Here is an 8,725-nt window from a genome sequence, read left to right on the forward strand (position 1 = left end):
CGATGGGCTGTCTGGTGTGGTGTAGCACCAAGGGTGAAGACGTGAAGTGGAGATCAAGCTCAAGCGTATAATGGGACGTTGACCAGTGAAGGGGAGCCTCTTCAATGAGGACCTGTCTTTACATGGGACAGTGTGTGATCCGTTGGCATGTATTGCGCTAGGTGCGGACGGTGTGGTCTGCATGGCAGCATGACTGGGAGTCTGGGTCATACGTTGAGATGGGTCGTCAAGTCGCGGATCTACAACGAACCAAGACTGAAGGAGCACAAAAGACAAAGAGTCAAGATTAGAGGGAAATTGTTAGCAGGTAATCTTGAGTTTGTTAGCTTACGAGTCAGAGTCTTGTACGTAGTAGTTGTCTACGTGCTAGTAGTTAATCTGAGTTCGGGTAGGAGTCTGGTTGTGTCCTACTGTATGCTGGGAGGTAGAGTCCTAGAAGTAATTATATTAGATTAGGAGTCCTAGCATAGTTAGATATGTCGAGGTCGGTAGCACCTGTCCGGTTGCTGCATATATACATATATATATGCAGGTAGTATACGCGAGATTTGTAACGTCGTGTAGAGAAAACAGAAAAAGAATAAAAAGAAGAGGCACGGCACGTGCCCTTGGCCAAAGTTTTCGTGTACGCGTGTTCGTCCTGATTTGATGTGATCGATCCTGTGGCAGAATCCCAACACTATTTTCATCTTAATCCAGTATTTGCTGGGCATCATTGAGGGGGAACGACAACAAACGCATAAAGAGATAGTGACAACTAGGTAGATATTTCTGTTATCTAATAAATTGGAAACACCTTAAGTACGTATACTTGAAAAATCATCCAACCTTATGTTTTCTGCACAACACCAATGACCATATTGTTTTTCATGTGGGATCATGAAAGATTTGAAAAGTAATTTTTTGATGTTGTCGGGTGTGTGTATGAGGGATGATTTTCTTTAACTGTTACAACAGACGGACATGTTTTTCTAGTATTATATTTTTAGCAAATTAAATATAATATTCGGCTTTGTTCACCTTCCTACACTTATTCCCCTGCAGCAGTATGAAAATTCACAGGGTCACATGAATGCGGGGTCACTCATGTGCCAAGCCCTGTCACCCGCTCGATTTGCCACGTGATTCACAATGTAGTTGAATCCCGCACAAGGCCACAGTAAAAAAAATCTCGCAAAATGCTTTAATTTTCAATGACTAGTAATCGTGTACGTGCACGTATCTAAAATAAAATTGATCCTTATTCAGTTCTCACACTGGTATAAATGTGAAAGTATAATTTTAGTAATCTAAAACGTCTTATATTTGTTTACAGAGGGAGTATCAACACTATTCAGAGAAAAAATCGACAAATTGAAAAAGCTTGCATGATGGACTGGACAAAAAGATATACCTCTCCTCAAATATAACTTGGAGACGAGTTCGTAGGCCTGTACATATACCTCTCTGTGATATGGGTGCTAGTGCTAATGCGATATCTTATGATCTTTATAAACAAATTTTGCACGACATTGCACCCGTTGAATTAGAAGACATTGATTTTACTATTAAGCTTGCTAATAGGGATACCATTAAACCTATTGGGATTGTTACAGATGTTGAAGTTTTGTGTGGGAAGGTTAAATACCCTGCTGATTTTCTTGTTCTTGATTCCCCACAAGAAGATTTTTGTCCCATTATTTTTGGTAGACCCTTCTTGAATACTGCTAGTGCTAAGATTAATAGTGAAAAGAATACTGTCACTGTTGGCATAGATGGTATGTCTCATGAGTTTAATTTTGCTAAGTTTAGTAGACAACCTCGTGAAAGGGAACCACCTAGTGAAAATGAGATTATTGGCCTTGCTTCCATTGTTGTTCCTCCAACTGATCCGTTAGAACAATATTTGCTAGACCATGAAAACGATATGTTTATGAAGGAAATGGAAAAATAGATGAAGTGTTCCTTAAACAGGAACCTATGCTGAAACATAACCTTCTCGTTGAAATTCTTGGGGATCCCCCTCCACCCAAGGGTGATCCCGTGTTTGAACTCCAACCATTACCTGATAATCTTAAGTATGCTTATCTTGATGAAAAAGAAATATATCCTGTTATTACACTACTAGGAAAATGGATATAGATGAAATGGACACTAATGGGACACCAGACATGTGGTGCGCCACTAATATATACTAATGGCGCACCATGTGTTGGTGCGCATTAGTGTCCAAATACTAATGGCACCACATCCACAGTGCGCCATTAGTAACAATTTTTTTTTCAAAACTAGTAATGGCGCACCAGGGGATAGTGCGCCATTACTAGTTAAACTAGTAATGGCGCACCACATCCACGGTGCACCATTAGTAAAAAAAATTCAAATTTTTTTTATTTTTTTTTCAAAACTAGTAATGGCCCACCAGGGGATAGTGCGCCATTACTAGTTAAACTAGTAGTGGCGCACCACATCCACGATGCGCCACTTGTAAAAAAATTTCAATTTTTTTCAAAACTAGTAATGGCGCACCACTCCCACGGTGCGCCATTACTAACTTGGCCCAAAATTCCCCCGAATGCACCCCCTGGACCGCCTTATCAATTTAAAAAAAAATAAAAGGAAATGATGAAAATGTCAAAAAATAATAAAAATAAGTTTCCCATGTGATATGTGGTCTAGTTGTTGGGAAAATTTACAAATATGAATTTTGACTTTATTTGCAAAATCTCTCTAGAATTTGTAAAATGGGCATAACTTTTGCATACGGACTCGGATTAAAAAGTTTTATATATGAAAAACCATCTACTCGAAAAGTTACATCCGAATTTAACTGGGGGAACCCCGTTAAACATTTTCAAAATCCTCAAAAACCTAAGAGAAAAAAAGCTACGGGGCTTTTAAGATCTGGAGGCAAAAAAATTCAAAAAATTTCAAACTTACTAGTGGCGCACCGTTTGCTAGGTGCACCACTAGTAACAGAAAAAAACTTAGTTTCGAATTTTTTTTCGGGAATTTTTTTTCAAAATATGACACGTAATATGAACGGAAGTTTGAAATATTTTTTCAAAATTTCATCACACTCATGAACATGAACAAAGTCCTAAACATCAACAAGGTTTAATAGGATTGATATGCTAGATATATCAACAAGTGCGTGTGAAGTGAGCTGGTGCTGGGGTTGGATAGAACTGCGAAGACAAAAAAATCAAAACAAATACTACAAAAATTCAATAAATTCCAATTTTGTTTGTGTGGTAGATATTTTGTTGCATGAGGTCCTCTCAAACTTCCAAAATATTTGGACATCTGAGCAGCTGCCGGCAAAAATGACAAACTTGGAGTTTGTAAAAAAGTTTACTGTTCACGCACTGTTCTGACCCGATTTGTGTTTTTTGCTGAGAGCTGCTCAGATGTTCAAATGGTCTGAAAATTGGAGCGGGCCTCGTGCAGTATATTTTTTACCATGCAAAAAAATGGAATTTTTAGAACTTTTTGGAATTTAATGTGATTTTTTTCTAACCGGGCGCATATGAGCATGGGCACCAAAATGCCGCACACTAGAATCATATGCTTTTTGTTGATTATACTAGTGGTACAAAGCTTGCACTTGTTGTCGACCTAACCGACCTTGCAATTCATATTTGTCATGCCCTCTAAGTTTATATGAATATACTTCCATAATATTCTCTAGAAAGTAGAAACTACTATTCAGATATTTGTTTTTGTATACAAATTTAGAAATCCATGGTCTACCATAATATTCAATAATAAAACGATATATGGGCACATGCATAGTCATGCATATATATGTGTATACACTATACACTTCCTGCAATAATAAAAATTCATTGAAAAAATATTTACCGAAAAATAGAATTTTTTTACATCATAGAATTTAAATTTTGTAGAATAAAATTTCCAACGATATACTTTACACCTGCATAACAAAGAATAATATAAATATTATTTAAAAACATTGTCGTGTGGCTAAATATGATAGTTAAGTAGGAAAGATATATACTAATTAATATTGTAATATGATACAAATAATTTAAAATAAATATAAAAATTTAATATAAATAAATTATTGTTTTATATGTCACTGGGTCGAAAAATGAAATATTGATGTTATATACCTGCATCAACATACAACTTCTCTTTTGGATAAAATGTCATTTCTGCATAGAAAAAAAAATTAATGTGATAAAAAGTTAATTTTGCAAAATACCAGTATATGTATGAGATGATATAAGAATTATTTCTCTCTATCCTGCATCAAACACACCATTTCGAAACAAGTTTTTTGGTTCTGTTTGTACAAGGATTTGGTTAACCAGAAGAAGTCCACTCTGCAAAAAGCAGTAACTAAATATGTTCATGAGAGTATAGCCCACTGTAGAAAGAGCATAACCCTATCTTCTTGGTCACATAACATGCATGTGTCTTCTGGAGTAAGCGGTGCCGGTTCATACTTGTAAGGAGGTCGGAAAGCATTTCAATATCCCAAGGTATACTACAAATATTTAATACTTAATCAACCTTTTGAAATCGAGTGTCTTTAAAGCAAAAGTAAGATCTGATATGTAAAATTGTTTCCTCCGATAACAGCCAAAAAGAAAAATGTGATTTTTGATGTCCGTTATAATAGAAACTATATCTCTACAAAAGACACGTGTGTCAATATAAAATGGCAAAAAATCAACAATTTTGGAAAAAAAATTAATTTGAGAAAAAGTTAATTTTTTAAATACCAGTATATGTATGAGATGATATAAGAATTATTTCTCTCTATCCTGCATCAAACACACCATTTCGAAACAAGTTTTTTGGCTCTCTTTGTACAAGGATTTGGTTAACCAGAAGAAGTCCACTCTGCAAAAAGTAATAACTAAATATATTCATGAGAGTATAGCCCACTATAGAAAGAGCATAACCCTATATTCTTTGTCACATAACATGCATGTTTCTTCTGGAGTAAGGGGTGTCGGTTCATACTTGTAAGGAGGTCGGAAAACATTTCAATATCCCATGGCATACTACAGATATTTAATACTTAATCAACTTCTTGAAATCGAGTGTCTTTAAAGCAAAAGTAAGATCTGATATGTAAAATTGTTTCCTCCGATAACAGCCAAAAAGAAAAATGTGATTTTTGATGTCCTTTATAACAGAAACTACATCTCTACAAAAGACACGTGTGTCAATATAAAATGGCAAAAAATCAACAATTTTGGAAAAAAAATAAGTTGCTTACAGTGAAGCCTTCTTTAGATTTTTTTTAAAAAAACAATAAATTGACAATAGTCTAAAGACAACCCGAGTCCTTTCCTATTACACTCTTCAGCAATATCACAAATCTCGACAAGAGCAAATGCAATATCATGAACATCTTCTAGCTGACGTTGGGCCAATTTTACACCTATAATAAAATATAACTTTCCAAAATTTAGCAGGTTTGATGTCTGCCCATTATTATATTTAATATAATTAATAGGTTGGAAAGCTCACACACCTACAAACTATAATGCCCCAAAAGGAAAAATAAAATAACGAACTTAGTTCGCTAATCAATCTTAGGGCCACATTCATGGCATAGTTTGTTCAAATGATCTCACATTATGCACAAGGGTGCATCTCGGAATGGCAACCAATGTTGCCTAAGGAATTTTTACTTTCTTTGGACAAAAAAATTATTTTCCATTTTTCAAGTGCCCCAAATTAGTTTTTTTCTGAAGGACCTACCATATATATGTTTCAAAATTGGACCAAATCATTTTTCTAAGATATTAGGCCATATTTAATGCACAATTTACCAAACGGTTGGGTGTCAAAATATTTGATCCACCTCTCATGAAAAAGAGAAAATTTCACCGATTTATTTGGAAGCCGGTCAAATTTGAACTGCAGTTGCCTTATAGTTTGCTCCTTATTTTTTTTCAAAATTCATTTCTAGGTACATAAGTATCTATTTAATGAGAGATACATTGAATCGTTTTCAAGTTTCAACCACTAGCTAGGAACGGTCATACCCGCCGTTTCGACCGCATTTTAAAACGAGTATAAAAATTTCAAAAAATTGGAAAAATTTCGCATTGTGTCATTATATGTGACCAAGTTATCAGGAAAAATAATAAACTTGTAATACGGTAATTATTTATAAAAAGTGTTCTCAGAAACAAGCTATAATGTGTGAAGATGTATGGCTTTCAAGCCAAATGATCAATCTTATGGCCACATTCATGGCATAGTTTGTTCAAATGATAACATATTGTGCAAATTGGTGCATCTTCGAATGGCAAATTAACAATGTTGCCTAAGGAAGTTTTCATTTTCTTTGGATGAAAAATTTATTTTCCATTTTTCAAGTGCCCAAAATGAGTTTTTTTATGAAGGACCTACCATATATTTGTTTCAAAATTGAACCAAATCATTTTTCTAAAATATTAGGCCATATTTAATGCACAATTAACCAAACGGTTGGATGTCAAAATATTTGATCCACCTCTCGTGAAAAAGACAAATTTTTGTCGATTTTGTTGGAAGCGGGTCAATTTTGAACTGCAGTTGCCTTATAGTTTACTCCTTATTTTTTTCAAAATTCATTTCTAGGTACATAAGTATCTATTTAATCAGAGATACATCAATTTTTTTACAAGTTTTAGCCACTAGCTAGGAACGGTCATACCCGCCGTTTTGACCGCATTTTGAAACGAGCATAAAAAATTCAAAACAAAATCAAAAATTGAAAAACCTTCGCATTGTGTCATTATATGTGACCAAGTTACAATTGATCAAATGGTTGGGTGTAAAAACTTTTTGATCCACCTCTCGTGAAAAAGAAAAAATTCCGCAGATTCATCTTCCATTTTTCGAGTTCTCAAAATGAGTTTTTTTGTGAAGGACCTAACAAATATTTGTTGTAAAAATAAACTTCTCCATTTTCAAGAATATTAGACCACATTTTATGAACAATTTTGTGTACACTAGAAACATTTTTTATACATATTAAATGGTTTTTAATTACGTCATTAACATTTTAAAAAATATTTTGATATCTAATATTTTGAACACATGTCTACATATTTTAAGACACATTGTACATATTGTTTATATATGTTTAACTTTTTTTTTGAATACATGATTGGCATCTTTTCATATATTCCCAACCAAAAAAAATATTTTCATACCTACCTTTTTATGTCTATATTTGTTTTTACACATTGTACATTTTTGTATACATATAAAACATTGTTTATATAGGTTAGAAAATTTTAAATATATGATTAACATTTTTAGAAAATCTTGTTTTGTTATCTAATTTTCCATATATATATATATTGTAAAATTTCCATATATACGTATTGATGACTATTTTCATACACATGATTTTTTATACATTACTAATATTATTTATGATTATCTTTTTAAATGCATGAAACTTTTCAAATACACACATTTAGTATTTTAAACACATGATTACATTTTTTGAAATACGTATTAACATTAACATTTTTTTGAATTACACGTTTAGTTTTCCAATTGCTAAACCATATAGCAAGATTCACAAAGGAGTTCATTATTTTCCTATTCTTATAATTTTATATTGTTTAATTGGTTTCAAGATTTTTTATGAGGAAAAACCTTTTTATAGTTATACAATGAAAAACTTGTTTTTCAGACAATAATGAAAACTTTTTTTTTCCAGATAACTGACCATCCTTACCAAATGGTAATAATGAAAAATTTGTTATTTTTTCATTTTTGTTGGGTCGAATATATGTTTTGTTTAAGTAATATGGGCATCCCACATTTCTTCCTGGATGGGCCGAGGCCTACATGGCACACGGATTTGTTTCTTAAAAAAAGGAGGTGACCTCGTTCCATCGAGGCCAAAGCCCACCTTGAGCGACACCTTAACTATCAATGCATCCACGTTCACAACCTCATGACCATTTATATTGGTCGTAATCAGGTAGAAATAAGGTTGTCGACCATTTTTGTCTGCTTTATGACAATTTGGTGTAAGGCAATTTCAGGGTTTGAGCCCTTCCAAGCGAAATTGCCGTGAATTTACAACCAATTCAGTTGGGGTCACTGAGAGAAGGTCACAAGTTGACATATTTCTTATAGTGCTAGTCCTAGTTAAGAGGAAGACAATGCTTTAATTTTTTTTAAGAATTGATTTTAACCCCTCTAGTTCTCTCGCCTTGAATCATAAACCCCTTTCTTCGTTGGCCTCCCTCTGAACCCCCCGTTTTCTGTCTAGCTCTTGCTGATTGCCCCCCTGGCATGGTTATCTGCTCAATTTAGCTCATAAATGAAAGAAATCTAGTCTTATTATATTCCGATTTGACTAATATGCCCTCATGTAGTTTCCTCAACATGCGAGAAACAGAGGAGGGCTGGCTCGTTCGTTTCAATTCCCGCTTCTCTCCCTCTCTGCTTGTCCGACCTAGCCGCCACAGCCACTGCGTCCTGCACCTCCGACATCCACTGCCCCCCCTGGTCGTCCCCCTTCCGTTCTCCATTGATTTTGCTTGGTTCCTCTTGTAAGGTGACATTCCCATGGGGGATTTGACTGGGGAGGGGTTAGATCGGCAAAGGGATGTGATGGATCTGAAAAGGATGAAGAGTTTAAGGGTACTTTTGTCTGTTCTTATTTCTAATTGATGGTTATATACTAACAAATTTGTTAAAGATGCCGAAGGGGGAAATCAGCCAAAGCTAGATAGAACGGGGGGCTTCA

Source organism: Triticum dicoccoides, chromosome 1B (assembly GCF_002162155.2).
Source record: "Triticum dicoccoides isolate Atlit2015 ecotype Zavitan chromosome 1B, WEW_v2.0, whole genome shotgun sequence".
Taxonomy (NCBI): Eukaryota; Viridiplantae; Streptophyta; class Magnoliopsida; order Poales; family Poaceae; genus Triticum; species Triticum dicoccoides.